This window comes from Epargyreus clarus, unplaced genomic scaffold (assembly GCF_041222505.1).
Source record: "Epargyreus clarus isolate Ecla_fem2 unplaced genomic scaffold, WU_Ecla_fem_2.2 ptg000006l, whole genome shotgun sequence".
Classification (NCBI taxonomy): domain Eukaryota; kingdom Metazoa; phylum Arthropoda; class Insecta; order Lepidoptera; family Hesperiidae; genus Epargyreus; species Epargyreus clarus.
The window spans coordinates 1,188,533-1,206,395 of NW_027332214.1; the positions used below are offsets into that span (position 1 = coordinate 1,188,533).

The following is a 17,863-nucleotide window of genomic DNA, read 5'->3' on the forward strand; positions in this document are numbered from 1 at the left end:
AACACTGAGTGGTACATCACTAAAAAAAATAAACAAATTAATTTTGCGTTGTCATTATTTCTGTTAAGAGAGCATTACAAGTACAATATATACCCTTCGCCTCGAATCTCAAGTGCGTCATTCGCTTGTAAAAATTAACCCTTACTCACCCACCGTTGATCTGTAAGACCCAATAACATTTTCCGGGACCATAAAAGCGAGCCATAAAACGAAACAACATACGTCGTATCACTGAGGCGTCCTGATGCGCGGGAGTATGTAAATAATATATTCATAGTGAAAATTACACGTAAAAAGATCTTCGCAATCCTATTCTGAGGAAAGGGGAGTGTTATGGGGCGAATTACGTCGTTCCGTGCATTTTATGCCGGTCTCCGCTCGTAAAGCAATAATCTTTTTGCTGTTATTTTAAAACGGAGTGTCTATAAAATTTGATACTAAATGCCTTCGTAATATATACCGCGTAAAACATTGTCCTCTTGTTTGTCTCATTAGCGTGAGAGTAGGGGAATGTGGAGGCGCGGTGATAAATTTGGCAGTAATCATAATGAGGGTTAAGTTGTTTGACCTCACATAAGCTAGTGGGTCATACAGGTGAGATATATGAAGGACTTTTTCTGCAAATTTATTCCCAGAACATTAGTTATAAGCGACTTCCTGTGATGCGACAAAAAAATCGTCGTTTTTTCACTTACACAAATTTGATGTTCATGGGTTCTTAAGAATATCATTTTAAATACTCTAACATGTCAGAATGTTTTATGAAAAATAATTCGATCTTTTTACTGGAATACTTTAAGAAAACCAAATTCAAAGAAGGGTGAAAAGATTTCGAAAATAGTCTGCTCAAGCGGGCTGACTAATAGACATAAGCTACTAAAGAACATCTTAATATTAACAGCTTGTATGACATCGCATACTATTAACGTTAAATCTATTACACAATATGTAAAGTTATGTTGCAATTTCAGATCAGCGTTGCCTAGTTACGTCGCCAGCTTATTATTGATATTGAAGCGCCTAGTTAACCCATTGTCAGCGCTCGTGGGTGGCTCATAATTGTCATTACCAGAGTAATGCGTCACTGTTACGCCGAAGACACAATATTCCTCTATTGTGGAAGTTTAGCGGCGTTCCGTAAAGTAAACTAATTGTGAAATACACATTAGGTCGATCGTACGAACGCGATCGCACTGTTTACGACCGATACGTATTTCTGGCCCACCCATTGATCATATAGCGACTTCATTACCGTTGTTTATAAACGACTAAACAATGAATCGAATGAGATTTACATTTTTTTTCGATCGATCGCCATTACCAAAAATATTTACACTTTATAGTTCGATCTTAATTCTAAACATGTGTTAGTGAACAGGAATAGACGGGAGGTCTTCAGTGTTTATTATTACAATTGAATGTATTGGGCATTGTTGAATTGCATTAATGCATCCATAATGCATGAAATTCGTTCAAATGGCCACAGGATGTTTGGAGCCGATGTTTATAACTGTTCCTTGAGCGACGTCGGTCTAAACTGAGCGAATGAAGCGGTTATGTGACCTGTTTTATTGATTGCTGCAATAGCCGGGGTGGTTTAGACCACCGTGGCAGCGTAACTGTTAAACCATTTGCGGTAAGACGATTTAAAAATATAATAAGCTGTAGTAATCATCTACATTAGTTTTCAAGTTATTTTGATAAACGAAAATAACATTGATTGTATCTACATTAAATCTGGTTCCGTTAATTAATTAGTATACCAAATGCTATGTTCGTAATTAGTAAAATGACAAAATTAATTTGCATATTCATAAACTTAACACGACTTGTCACTGTATGAAACGGCGCTGTCACTTTTTGTGGCTGTTTCAACGTTTGCTTTGCTTGTTTCAAATGATAAGTGTCTCTAGATAAAGAGTTTTTCGTTTTCGGAAGGGGGCATTGCACTCAAAATATTAGAATTGGTATGCGTACAGCAAAAAAATTCAAGTTCGCCCCGACCGATCTGAGCGGATTTTTTGCGCTGACTTTTTCGTGGTCAAACCTGAGTTGGCGCGTCGGTAATCGAAAAAACATTATCAAAAATTTATGAACCCTATTACGATGATCGCAAAAACTGGAAAATGATAAACTCGCCGGCCCTCCGGGTAACGGGACCGCGGCTATATACGACGGGGCTTTTTGTCCGATGACAATTATTTTTAACTACCTTCCCGATCGCGAGTTAGCTGACTTTGTTTGCTTCCAAATTTAATAGTATGTCTTTTTTCTTATCTGCTTTTGGTATTGCCGATCTTGAGCATCGTGGACAAATTGCGAACCATTCTTATATATTTTTATTTTGTCATTTTTAAATTGCTTCATTCGCCGATTATTTTAATATATATTATTACCAACGTAAGGGGCATAAGGTCTATTTATAAGAAAGAAAAGATTTATGCAGACTTACTTATAACAGGAGAACAACTGAATCTTCATCTGCCATGGCAAGCGCGAGGCACCAGTGCCTCATAAACACTATAGAGATATCAAATTTCGAAAGGCAATCCCGTTCCGCTCTCATCCACCCTCGTAAATCACAACGAGTATTAAAATCACGATTATACCGGGCATAAGTTAGCAATAAATCGAGAATCGAGTACGAAAAAACTCACGCGCGAGCCCCCACGGTACTGCCTCGAAAAATACGCCTTGCGAACTATAAATTTTGTTTTGCTATGGAGGAGAAACAATCCATTTGCTGGCGCGTACATCTATGGGGTGTTGGAATAGGGATATGTAAATATGCGAAGAAAAAAGAACGCGATGTTGCTTTTAAGCTCTGAATGGAAGTTGTGCGTGTCGGTACGTACGGGTTCAGCTGGGACTAAACAACACCGTCGGTATTCCAGGGTTAAGTGCGCTTGTGATGAGCATCGATATTTATTGGAATCATTTTCTCGAAATCCTTGCCATTCCTTCTGTTTATTACGTCTACAATTGAGATGTTTTTGTTAATCATTTTCGAGGAGTATGGTTGTAATTCTGAACAAATGACGTTACACCCTTGAAACCCCAATACAAAATTACATTAGGAGATGGTGTTGTCGTTATCAACCCATTACTGTCCCACTGCTGGGCACGGGTCTTCTCACAGAATGAGAAGGATTAGGCCATAGTCCACCGCGCTGGTCAAGTGCGAATAAGTAGACTTCACATATACCTTTGCAAACATTATTTTTTTAAGATTTCTCAGGTATGAGGAAACCTCCTCACGTTTTCCTTCAGCCTTTAAGCAAGTGATAATTAATTTCTAATACGCACATAATTTTGAAAAATCAGAGGCCTGGGATTTGAACCTCGGACCCCTCGATCAAGAGACCAAGTTAACCACTAAGCTATAACAGTGGTACCTTTGTGATATATAGTATAATAAGTTTATCTAGTTAGTTTTACAGATGAGTCCTGTTGGGAATAAGAAGTGAAGGTATGAAGAAAACACACTAGTTTTGACACGTGGCGTGGCATGCATAATTTACGGCTCAATCTGGAAACGTCACGTCTTGCCGGGGAAAAATTTAATCCATCAACCTTGAGTATCAGTTGCTTCAAACTAACCCTTGGTTAGGGCGCATTCGTGAAGCAACTTGGGATTTTAGCTTCAAGTCGAGTTATGAAGGGAATCTGTATTGAATGAATGAATATACTGGAACGAAAGAGACTAGGCGAAGAGGTTGATTCAGTTACTGATGAGTTGAATATTTGGATGGAGACGTTTAGTTTTTTGATAGAAAACGGAAGTAAAATGGACTTGAAGATGTTATAACTCTTGCTATTTAAATATAGTTATATTTCTATATTTTTTATTTTTGTATGTTCAATTAATATAATAATAAATTCAAACCAAATATCATAAAGAAAGAAGAAAATGGTTAATAATATTTTATTATTTATATTCCAAATCTGTACTAGTTCGCATCTAAAAGACCATAATTCCTCCCTGCAAACAATTCAATTAACAGTTTTAAATAACAAAACAAGATTTATGGGTGAGTCGAGATTGCAATCTTCAAAATTCAACATTAAAATCCACCTACTCACACTACTGGGACACTGTGAGTCGTTAAGGGCGAAGGGCGACCACAAATAGACGTCAAAAAACTGGGGGTCCCATGCTATGGGGCCTTTACGACCGACCAGGGACGCATAAAGGTACGGAGGTGGTCCTAACCCTATCAATGCGACCAGATGGATGACACTATCGTGACCCCACGCGCCTGTATCTCACCGTTTGCTAGACATGCCTCTTTGTTTATTTACGCCGTAGTTTATGTGCGAACAATGCCGCTTTTTACTTCAACGCAAGAAAACCGTTTCAGGTGACGTAATGTGACAGTAATGGCAGAATAAACATGTAGAAACGAGAAAAGGAGGTATCCATATTCCATGAATAATGAATGCTATAATTAACTACTTATGAAAAGCTGTTAAAGCGACACGTTTTCCCTTGTTCAGATAAAAACAATGCGCCATCTTAATGTGGATGACTGTAAAAGTAACTCGTTAAATTTTATAGCGGTAAAGTAAGATGCGTTTGAATGAGCATAGATAGCGTTTTTAAATGTCTCACCGTTGTTTTACATTCCATTCTTCTAATTAGATTAAATTAACTTTATTTCCATTCGCAATTTTTACATATAACTTTCCTCTATTGTAAAAAGTTACAATAATGATTTTGTCAATAAATACAATTTTATTACTCTATTAAAGTGACAACGATATATGGTGATATATTGGAATGTTTTAATTAGATCTCCATGTCGAAATTGGGAGGGCCGGAATATCGAAGGAAATTAATGCGGACATCTGCCAATACGGGTACATTTTTACCGAATTCAGATAAAGAATTCAGCGGTCAATACGATCCACCACGACAGGATAGTGTTAAATTATGCAAATCCGTAATGGACAGAACGTCCGCGTTTTTTGCGCGACCGAAATAGTTTTTTAACCCTTCTGTGGCGAATAATTTTTGGAATTGTTTTTTGTAAGACTTTTATTGCCAAATGTCGCCCGTAACGGTGAGCTGTCAGGCGAATTAATTAAAAACTCGTATTAGTTTACCGAGTGGAAAATTTTAACGGTTTCAATTCTATTTTGTCATTTTTATGCGGCGTACAAAACGGGATCGGAGTGTTGATAATAAAACTATTATTTTCAAACTGGAGTTTCAGAATAGAGTACAAATTAATATTTCATGTGTAAGAACGATTTTAAGTACTTACTTTTTAAAATCGCTCGCAAACGCTTCTTAAAAGATTTAAAATTCGAATTTTCGCCGTTAAGTGAATTTCACGAATCAGTTCAAACCAACGGACCAATGGCACATCATTTCAGCTATTCTCGCGCATGAATCGACCAATAGAAACAATGGCATAGACGTCAAACGATACTAATCTGTGGAGCCGGACGCGGCTGACGGCGGAAGCCGCACCGGCTGGGAAATGAGATAGAACTCCGTGCGCCCATGTCAACCTGGTACCTTTGATGGAATTGGGCCGCTGACGTCACACATCCTGAAGGTCGATTCCGAAGACGATTGTCCCATTCATCGTGTCCTGGTATTTGTCGTGTCCAGTTGTATCGTATTAATTTGCAATATCAAAAGTGCTGAGTATCTTCTAACAACTTGAGACGCGTATTATGATATTAAAATCATTTTAATTGGCATGAATGAGTTCTCTTGTTTTTCCTGCAAGTTATCCCCACTTAAAAAGTTAGTAGATTATAGTGACGTAAACATCAAATTGGATTAAACAACTGTATCTAAATTCAAAATGATTTATATTCATCTCAAAAATCAAGTCTTAAAACACTACAAGGACAAGGATACTAATCTTAAGGATTAAGTTACATTTGACAAAATGCTGCTAAGTTATCGTTCTAACCAGAATACAGGAACTTGTAAGGCTTTCTATGGCCGAGGTAACGGCAATAGATGTTTTTTATGTGGAACTTTGACTTTGAAAGTGGTATTTGATCCGCGATAGATGGTTTCTTATGTTGAACTTTGAGTGTCTAAAGCGTATTTGATTACCAACGTGCATATTCTACATAGCTATACGTAATAACATGGGTATAGTCCGCGCCAAACTGCTAGTCCGCTCTGAAGTTGTTGCGAGCAGATGTAGTCACACAATTTACTATGGCGATGCGATTCATTTCTATATTCAGAGCGGACTAGCACTTTACGCGGACTATAAATAAGCAAACAAATGTAAGTATCCCAAAAACTCGACTACACTTGTCCCGTACTTTTTGCGAACAATGACACAGCAAAGTACCCAGAAGAAGCGGATGAATATGTAGTTACTTATAAACTTTGCATATCGAGGCACATCAAAGCCGGCGACACACCTGCGACCCGCGCGGGCGCAGCGGCGCGCTCAAACAGTTGAAATAAACGCAAAAAGGAGTATTCATGAGGAGGTAGCGGATGCTGCAGGGGTGGCGAGTTCGATCTCAGTTGAGGTCGTTTCCGATCCGTTAGTAGCATAGGAAAAAAATATTGTAACTGACAATTTGGGAGACCTATACAGAAATAACTAACAAGACTCCAGTTCTGCCCTCATAATAAAGAATACAGTAATGGACATTTTGGCGCAATTCAATTTTTTACATCGGACATGGCATCAGAAGAATATGCTAGGAAGAACGAAATGTTATTTTTATTGGTAGACTGTAAATCATAGAGAAAAATGAAGTATTTGCACTAGATTTGACAGTAACCTTTAATTTAAACGCGTTTTTCTCGGTACTATTTTGCTAATACTCCGTTCTTCATTACGACGGCAAAGTTCTAGTCGGGCGTTAGTGATTAACTACAAACTGTTAAGTAAAATTTAACTAAATTTCATTTCAAAAATCATATCTTTCAATAATTAACTTATACAGTTGTTATGTTGTTCGCTACAGTTTTACTTCTTAGGCTCGTGTTGCAATTTTTTTTAGTTTTTTTATATTTGAACCTGACGATAAAGCAGACGTTCTACCTGATGGAAAGTAGTTAACGTCGCCTATGGACATTTGCAACACCAGAGGAGTCGCCAATGCACCGCCGGGTTTGAAGGAGAGCTCTTTTTGCACCCTTTTTGTTGTCCTGTACAAGAGCAGTTGGTAGCCCTAGTTGTCAATTTAGCTCGCTTTGCATGCGGCTCGCGGCCATTGTGTCGCTGACGTTGCAACTGCACTGATTTGCTGATATTCACTCAAATACCTACTATAGCGGTGTCTAGGATACAAAGTGTCTCCTACGTTAAGCGGTCTATTGTTGGATAGGATCTAGTTGTGGTTTATGTAAGAAAAATAATTTAAAGATAGTTAATGCAAAGTTGGTGATAGGGCACCACCGACGTACCTAAATCTGCCAAATAACAGCAGTGTTAAGCGCTGTTGTATTCTGGTTTGAACGGAGTGGTAAGAGAGACATACTTCATCCAAGACATTCTAACTTACTCGTAGTCTTAGTGGTAACGTATGTGTGGCCGACCACAAGTAGGACTCTATCTTACTTAAAGTTGATTACAGTGACGGAAATTATAGATTTAAAAAATCCTGTTTTTTCCACATAGATCAAGAAAACTTCTTAACGCTAAAACTACACTTCTATACACATGTACCCGTACCCGGTTTTTCCTCAATCGACTTACACCCCAGATTACACAGCTAATAATATTCAAAAGCCGAGTGTAGAAATAAAGCCGCATACACACAGATAACTCACGCGCGACATACAGGCGGTCGCGATGATTTACGTCGCGTCGATACGTGGCAGATATGAAATTTGTCAAGCGGCGATAGCGGCATCTTCTACTTCTGCTTCTTCTTCTACTTCTACGGTTGGTAAAGGTGGTACAATCATTGTGGTTCGAATCCATAGGCACCCCGCTATACCAATTCCTGCCTAATAATAACAATGTTTGATAAGCGCTGCTGTATTCTAGTTTTAGTGGTGTGGTAAGATAGACAGACTTATCCGAGACGTTCCTACTTACTTTTTAGAGATAGCAACGCATCAGTGGCTGACCTCCAGTAGGACTCTAATCTTACCTAAGGTTACAGTGCCAGAAAGCCTCTTATTTTCCCTTTAGATTTAAAAAAATCTCTTTTATCAAGAAAACTTCTTAACGCCAAAACTGTACTCTTACATTTGTAAGCTGTATTTACTCGTGCAACACAGCTAATAATATTCAAAAGCCGAGTGTTGAAATAAAGCCGCATACACACAGATAACTCACGCGCGACATACAGGCGGTCGCGATGATTTACGCCGCGTCGATACGTGGCAGATATGAAATTTGTCAAGCGGCGATAGCGGCTGTTTATGCGCGGACGTGTTCGTACCGCGTTTCCGAACGCAACGTTTGTCGATGCCACAGATAATGCATGTCTATGGTTTAGGTTTAGTTGGATGGGACAGTTTTTCGCGCCTTGACGATCTAGCGCTGAGTATAGAGATTCGTCAATTTGTCAGTCACAGATGATACAGCGATGTCTATGGTTTGGGTGTCTGACGAGTAACCGATTTTTTTGACAAATCTAATGCCCTCTATAAGCTCAAAGAGTCAACATTTCCATATCCATCATGATCCATAGAATCAATAAACAAGCGCAAACTTGACGTCTTTCAGCCTATGGCATATTTTCGAGGACTATCCACAATATGCTAAAGGTAAAATATAACGTATCTCTTATATAAAATTCTCGTGTCACATCGTTAGTTACCGTACTCCTCCGAAACGACTTTACCAATTTTCACCAAATTTTATATGCATATTCAGTAGGTCTGAGAATCGGCTTCTATCTATTTTTCATACCCCTACGTGATAAGGGTTGTTCACCCTTAACATGTTTTTATTTATATGGCAACACAACGTTTGCCGGGTCAGCTAGTAGGTAATATAAATTAGAATTAATTTAGTAGCATTGAGGTGTGTTGACAAATGTCTCCCTAATATAATAGTTATATATAGTTTATGATATACTTAATTAAAAATATGAGTACTTAATATTTTGACATGTCAAAATTATTTATTTATCTGTGGATGTCATCACGTCCAGTCAGTTAAAGTTGCGAACACGGTGAAATGCTGTTAATTATAATGTTATTATTTTCGAGATTATCTGTAGCATATCCATAAACATATTTATCTAACCGTTTATTTACAGGCATAAGTTTTTGTAAATTCAAAATTATTTTCCAAACGTACACGTATGATTATTTTGTGCAATTAATTTTTAATTTTATTTTAATGTAATTTTATTTTTATGTCTCCTTGGAACTTTGGGAAAATGGTAATGGAAAATTACAAAATAAGTATGTACTTCATCCTACCTTATGCCTGGTCGGTAATCAAACCCAGAACCCTCTACATATCAGACTCTACGTCACACGGGTCTAATTATAATACTCCACACATTTAATCGGATTTACCCAAAAATATGGTATTTACACAAAATGGCAACATTATGCGATTTTATAATTTATTCGCCCGGGGCGCTAATCAGTGTCCGGCACACGGCAATCCGATTAACTAAAATAATTTTCATTTCGGTTCATTCCTCTGGTACTAATTATATTGATTATACTTTCCGACCGACGTATTACACGTTAATGTATGGTCAATTGGTCAGTTGGATAGTTTTTGCTGTAAAATTATAAGTACCTTTTAATAAATGCCTTTTTTAATATTGGGCCCGCAGTATATATAGGGATATAATATTAATCTACAATAGATCCCTAGGTCTAGGATCAAAGTTTGATTGACCAGAGCAGTTTTTCATCAAATTTGATTGTTCAAACAATCTCTTTATCAATCCTGATCATTGATACCCTCTATGTTACTTAAGTAAAGGGTAGATGGGTATCTTAATATAATCACTAACTACATGATAAATTTTTATTACCGTATCATTGGAGCATAACAATTACAGGAGTTCCTTAAGTAAGTAAATGATTAGTAAGAAATTCACAATTTAAAATGGCGAATCTTGGAGGCGAAAATATGTAGAATTTCCTAAATAACATAAATAATTAGTAAAAAATGTTTTTTTTTTTAAATTAATCCCCTAATGCAATAAATAGAGCTAATGAAAGCTTGTAAGGAATTCCTAAGAACTAAAACAATTGAGTGCCTCCGTAGGCCTGTACAAAATAAATATATTTTATTTCATTTCATTTTAAGACATAAATATCTCAATATATTGATATTTATTAAATAATAAGAGGATTATACACATCACAATTTTCCAAACAATCAAAATACTAATTAAAAATATCTCAATTACTTAAACAAACTATTATAATAGCTAGCAATAGTTAAATTCGTTAAATCCCAAGTGAAGCGACGATCTAAAGACCTTTACTGTAACATGCGGGGTCACGTGCGAGGGCGGGCGCTCCGCCCTGGCCTCGGGCGGCGCTGACGACACCGCTTTGGCGGGCCCTACGAGATGTCTTCACGCCTCACTACTGAACGACGCTACAGGACGGTTACAGGACCAGGGCTTGACCTAAGTCGATCAACAAGGGTTTGGTTTGTTCTTGATTGATGAGTTACGAGCAATGATGCGTCATTGTTTTGTTGAAATGTCGCAATGGACATTTTACTGTTTTTGTCAAGGCAATTTGAACGTAGGTAATGATTATCTAAAATGGGTCTCATTTTATGGAATTTATAAAAATAAACGTCTATAATTTTATATTCGTTTACTATTTAGTTTACTTCATAGATGAATCTCTTTTTACGCTAATGCTTTGATAGGCATAACATTGGATCGATTATTAGTAACAGACGTTAGTCAAGTTGACCAATGACGTAGTACGTCAATAGTATAATAGAATCCGTGACGTGGGACGCCGCCAATGACGTAAACCGTAACTATTAATAGGAGTTGAGGCACATTGATACAAGTGACAGATTATGAGATGAACTCATAAAAAACTCAAATGAGTCAATTTCTCATTGAATTTACTGGATTTTAGACCTATTAATGTAATAATTGGTATCTATCCTCCCTATTCTGAAAGATCAGATACCGAGAATGAAATAGTAAAATGGTAGATGAGGAACTAAATGCTTTCTATAACATAATAAAATAAGAACGACTATAGACTATACGGCAGTTACAACCAGTGGTAAGAAAGACTCGCATACTAGTCACAGAGGTTGGAATACTAGTCACAGACCCATGATCAAGTAATGCGTTTAAAACTAAATCATTGTAAGAAAACCTGCATGCACTGGAGCTCTTCAATAGGAGTTCTTAAGAAAATACTGCTGCACGTATAAATAAAAGTGACCATATTACAGTATCTGAACTAAATGATATAAAAATGCATTATACAATACCAAAACACTCAATATTTCGAAATAAGCCAGAGAGAGCGAGACAAAACAAAAAGGTGCAAATCAGCCGCCTGACCTGACCTCTCGAGAGAACTCCGACTCGAAAATGTACCGCTCGTCCGGTTGAAGCACGCGGCGACATTCGATAAATCACCGGAGCATTGGCATGGCTCTGCCGAGGGTTAGTGATGGCTCTCCGTTGCTGGGTGCATCCGTAATAGTGATAACAATATTGTTTTAGTGTTTAGACGTTTCTCTAATGTTGTATAAATGCAGGATGTTAAGGTTGGAAGGGCTATAGATTTTTGTCAACATATTCAGAAACTTTCACCTACCTTCACAAGAACACTATCTCGGATTGATTTTCTGTTGCCATTTAAGACAGCACGCCTTAGCACCAATTTGTAATAAATACTGCTTATGTATGACAGTTTCCTTTGTCCTCTCCTAATATTGTTGAATGGTAGATTTTATTAATTCTGTAGTCAAAGTATGGTGACATTTCACCCTTATGCCAAATGAAGCGCATTTGTTTTCTGATTTGATGAATGAAGTAAGATGATACGAGTCTTTCCTATTTAGTTCTCAAGAGTAAAAACCCATTCAAGATCGATGATTTTAGAGTTCGTTATAGATGCCCAAAAGACTTGGGCAGATTGTCTAAGATACGTCAAAGGATTTAAATTTTCATCATTTTGACTGAGTACTTCGATTTTTGTCTATGCTCAACACCTTGGAATAGATATATGAATACAATGAAATAGAACAATCTATCTAAGATGACGAAATCTTAGCCTGTCCCCGAGATTTCTAGAATATATTCGATTTGAAAATTCACATCTGGTACAAGTGGCATGACAGTCGATAAATCACAAAACCTTTTGGCATAGACAAGAGTTTAGACATTCGTAGCTATATTCAGTTCAACATAAATAAAATCGTGACGTTTTCAAAATCATGATATTCCAAAGCTAAGTGATTAAGTAAAAACGTGAATGATTTATCCAATTAAAGACAAAACGAACAACAAAAGAAATCAATAATTAACCGTAGTTCTTAACTTAAATAGGGTTAAAGTAAAAACCGTTTCCACCTCATTATTTGCGAACTTAAATTGCTATAATTAAATCGGAATCATGAATGGATGTAGCGAACACCCCAATTACAAAGCACGAGCCGTTCAAAGATGTTTTTTCTAATCTCTTCCCACGCACAATGTTCCAGTGTAATTATAGGTTCAACTCGGTAATAACACATCGGCTCAATAAAATTGTATATCATTCGGCTCTTTCCCGGCGCGTTGGTTGATTAGAGCGGCCATCTTGTGGGCGGGCTCACCCGAAGGCGACACGATCCCAGTTCTATTCTCAAAAATAACACTAATCGCACAAATCGAGCACGCGCGCCAACTTCGAACGTGTGTTTTTCAAATTGGAAGCGTCCTTTACCGTTATTACGGGGCGGGATTTGACTACTGTCACTCTTGACAGTTGTGATTGACGTTCATAAATACGCCAAGTGCGAGCTTGTTACGTTCGTTCGGAAACGTAAGAAACGTTTTTATTAAGACGAGAGCTTTCGATGTCACCGCTCGGTCGACGAATTCCGGGGAATCTGACATCAAATGCGCAAGTTTTAGAGTGGATATTTGTTTGAGGGATCTATCGGTTTTCGATGGTATAATATTAATTAACCGAGGGCCACGTCTGGTGCAGATGAGTGCATATTGAAATGTCAAAAATCAGTGTTTCTTTTACTTCACATTTTCGGCCAGTTCCAATATCCTCCACGTCAAGAGCGAGATAGACAGCACGGGTGGCCACTCGTGGGTATTCCGAAATGAAATAGAAAACCGCCTGTTTTTCAGGAAATAGACGCCAAATGGAATATTCCATCTCCCTTTTGGTTAGCTATTTTGCGTTTTCAAGTGGTAATTGAATCGTTTGTAAATTGATATTGTCCATTACACGTCGTTTTTTAACTGGCTCTAGTTAGTTTTTGTCTATCAAATAAACGTTATGAATTTTAAAATCAGTAAGTTATTATTAGGTATAGGTACATAGGTATTCTAATTTATCATAATAGTTGATTTTCAAACGTACGTGCTTAACAGTAATAAAAATATGAATAAAGAACAGAGATAAATTACTTTAATATATTTTACAGAGCAAGGAAGACATAAAGAGCGAACGTCTTTTCCATTTTCTAAGTGCAAGGAAACTATTGACTCCAGTATCTTATGAATTTTAAACGCCCTGTCGCCCGCAACATTCGCGCTGCCGCTGATATTAAATTTCTAATGTTAATATGTAGCACATTAGAATCTGGCTCGCAGAATGCATATCAACATACCGACGCGTATAAAAAGTTTAATCCAAGAAACGAACGGGGAATCACTCATTCATATTCATAGTGGTGGAACGGAGAGGCTTTCACGAAAATGGCTCCGTGTCTAGCTAGGAACAGGATGAGATGCATGAATATTAACACGGAGCTGGTACCAGGGCGCCATAACTATATTAGAGATGCTAGCGTACACCGCATGCCAACGGTAGGGGCACGTTTGAAGTTGCGCCGAGCAACGTTCTGAAATTTGACATTTTGACAGCTCTCCGACGGCGGCTGCCTTCTCTCCTATCCCCCTCCCTCCCGTACCCACACCATCTTTTTATCTCTCTCGTACGTACATCGTAGGCAAGACTCCCGTTTCTGCTACGTCTGACTTCTGATGTGAATTGTTAATGCATCGGTAATTGATATTATAATTCTGATAGCCATTTTGCCGTAATGGCGGCGGCTTTTAGTATAAGAGCTGCGGTCTATAACGGTATGTGTTATCCGATACTTTTGCCGGTTTTTGGGAGACTTTTTTCATTTACTGTTACGTCGATGTGTTACATCATTGTAGAGCTTAAATTCTAATGGATACTTTTGTAATCGTTATAAACATTTTGCTTATTAAAGTATTAAACCCTCATCTAGATCTTTCACATGTGGATACGAAAAAGTTACTACCAAAAACGCTAGTAACGAGCCTACGTCATCAGTGGCTGTAGTGCTACGAATTGACGTTGTCACCTGTCAGCTTGGGTATCGTTTTTAAAAGAAGCGACGGTGCGTTCGGCGATGAAAACTTCGGCAAATTCAGCCGACGACATCAGAACACGTGCTGACTAATCACTGTCTGGTCTAGCCCAGAAAATAAAAGCTAGCGACAAAAACCGACGCGACAGCTCTGTCAATCGCGTATCTGCGACGCTGGAGCGACGCGCCGGCAAAAAGTAACCGAGAACCATAATAAAAAGCGAATTTAAAGCCCAAAATTGCACGTCGCTCGATAATGTAAGCTACCCAAATTCGTTATTCACCGAAGCACGGAAATTTGAAACGTTTGAAAGGAAACAGCGTCGTCATTGTTCCAGTGGGCGCCGGGAAATTTTATGATTTGATCTTATGTAGCACACTGCTATTTTCGTTATACTACACCACTCTAGCCTAACAGAATGTCCAAATTAAACGTTACTTAACAATATTGTCCGTAAGAGGTATAAATATAGTTATGAACTCTATGAATAATCTCGACTCCAGATCTCAAAGTGAACGTTTTGAAATACCACCAAATATGCGACAGGTTTAATATAATTGAAACGTTTGTCGCTACAAACGAAATATAAACAATGCTGCAGTTTCGCAACACGGCCAAAGCCATGAAAGCATTCCCAAAATTCATTTTTGAACGAACAAAACAGTTTAAAGTGTGTCGAGGTTTTATTTAGCGGGAGATATCGCGCGCGCTGCGTAAACATCAAATTTTATTGACATTCGCGCGGCGTGCTGCATTTTTTTTGCAATACACTGTATTTTGTTTTTTTCGACAACTCTCTTGCATTTCGTTTTTGCTGAAAAATTGACATCATTAAAGCGCTTATTAATCCTTTGGCTGTTGTAAATTGTTTTTGACGAAGATTTCACTGGCACGTGACTAGAAAAGTTACCAGGCGAGCAGAATTCGACAAGCGTCTTGAATTTGGCGATATCAAAGCGCTCGTTGCGGACGGCGCGTCTAACGTTTGTAACACAAAGGTAGGAGTAACAAAGCGAGCCTCGAGGCGGGCGCATGTTAAGAACGCGCCTAATCAAACGAGCAAGTCCCGTTTCCACTTTGTTCGTAGTTTCTTTGAAGTCTCTGCGTTGATATGATCCCCCGGTACCTGTGACGCGACGGCACTGAAGTAACAGCAAAACTCGGATTGTTTATCAAATCACGAGTTCGCTCGGGGCTCCGACTTCAAACACTTCTGAATAGCAAAGAATGGCTTCGTAAACAAATAATGTCTATAAATTTCAATATAATTTATGAACATAAAATTTATCTATTAAATCAATAGAATTACTAAATAAGCTACAATAGCAGCTGCATTCAACATATTATTAAAATTCGTCGAATACAGTTGTCTTTGTCTTCTAGTAAAACGAATATGTTATGTAATTTTTAAAGTGGTAGAACCCTTTGTGGTTCGACTCCGGCGGCATCACCGCCACATCTATATCTACCTAATAACAACAGTGTTAAGCGCTGCTGTGTTCTGGTTTGAAGGGTGTGGTAAGGGAGACATACTTTTCCGAGGCGCTCCAGCTTAGTCCTCAGGAGTAGCGGCGCATCTGTGGCCGACCTCAGATGGGAATATCTAATCCTATCTGGGGTTGATTACAGATGTCCATGGGCGGCAGTAGCCACTTACCATCTGTACGCTCGTCTGCTACTCCCTCCCACATTATAAAAAAAAAAACATGAAAATGCTATAACATTACATGTTTTACTGCACCACAGCCATACCTACTTTTGTCTAAGGAGTAGTCTGTAGTTTCTTCCTCTATACATCACTAAAATATTCTATACAGAAGAAGAGTTCTACCTGAAGACCATTACACAACAGTTCCAATATTTACAACTTGCCTACTGTTAAAAATCTAAAGGTCAATTATGTAATTTCTGCATTTTGTCAATTATTTCGGCATTTTAGCAGGACAAATGCAATATAGTAATAACTTATTATTATAAGTCGAACTACAAATAGTACCATCTTCAACGTAACGTTCGTAGCTCTATCGAATATCCCAATTTGGGAGATACAATGAAGTGGAATCGTATTTCACGGCACAATGTGAACAAAGCGGGCCATCACTATACAATGCGTTGAAGCTAACTATATATTAGATTACTAGTTGCCGATCTTAGGTGTACTAGAATCCACAATAATTAACACATTTTTCTGAGAAGTTCTCTGAATGATGTTCTAAGCAAAAGTGGCTATAAATTTATCTCGTATTTTTAGGGTGCGTTTAGACGTAAATAGAAACGTTAACTGATTAATTGTCCATTTGTTAACAATTACAGTTAAATTAATTAAGACTACTTTTTAATTATATCTATCATCTACTGTATTTTCCCTATCTACTGATTCATACTGCGTATTTACTCTATACGGAACAAAAGGCGTACCTAAAGCAGATTACATACACTTGCAACTTGTAAACTCTAAAAAAAATTAAGTCATCCTGAACTGTATCCTTCAAACCAAATACAGCACTATTGCTTATAAGCAGACTTGCCAAGATATCGCAGTCGAACTACAATGAGAGCTATCTTCAACGTAACATTCGTCTGCTAATTTGGGAGATACAGTGAAGTGGTGTCGTATTTCACCGCACAATGTGAACAAAGCGCCGTGTACACAATGAGGGCCATCACTACACAATGCGTTGAAGCTGAGCTGAACTGAACTATACGTTAGATTTCTAGTTTCCGATGTTCTTACTAGTTGCAAGTGTTAAGATATTTGGCCTTAATCGATTTCCTTAAAGAGGCGTTTTTAATTTAGAAATACATACCGTGCCGCTTTTTTTGGCTGGACTTGGCGGAGGCACTGCCAAGCCTCCAGATTCAGAGAAAGTCAGGATTTTAGGGATGTAGAGGGCAAATAATAAGGCAAACCTAATTTGTATCTTTCTGTAATTTCATTTGTGTTTGCAATTATTCGAATAAAATGTTTAAATAAACTAGGACATATTTATGTGTGTTACTCTTGATAATACCAAAACTGAAAAAAGACTAAAATAAGGTTAAGACTGAGAAGCTAGATTTTTGTCTGAAAAACCTTACATAACTAATAATCTCTTACTACGATAGTTTTATAATTAAGAAGAAACAGATACTTAATTTTCTAATATATTATCTTTACCCTAAGGGTGGTATGCTTCATAAGTCTAAAATTAAGTCTAAAAGCTAGTTCTTTGTCTAAAAGTCTACAATAATAAAACTTATTAGTTATAATAAGTAATTTATTTAAGAAGAGACAGCTTCTTAATTTGCTATATGTTAGCAAATTATAATCTATATATTTCGCCTATATTTTTATCTATGTTAGACGCAGATCCAATCAAGACAGGCTGGCGATCAGCCAATCAGAGCT

General features: G+C 37.7%; 1 protein-coding gene across 5 annotated transcripts in view; it reads right to left on the bottom strand.

Moving 5' to 3' along the window:
• hth (Meis homeobox homothorax) overlaps positions 1-17,863 on the bottom strand; it is a 349,085-nt gene that overhangs the window by 90,757 nt on the left and 240,465 nt on the right. The gene's annotated exons all lie outside the window — the stretch shown is intronic.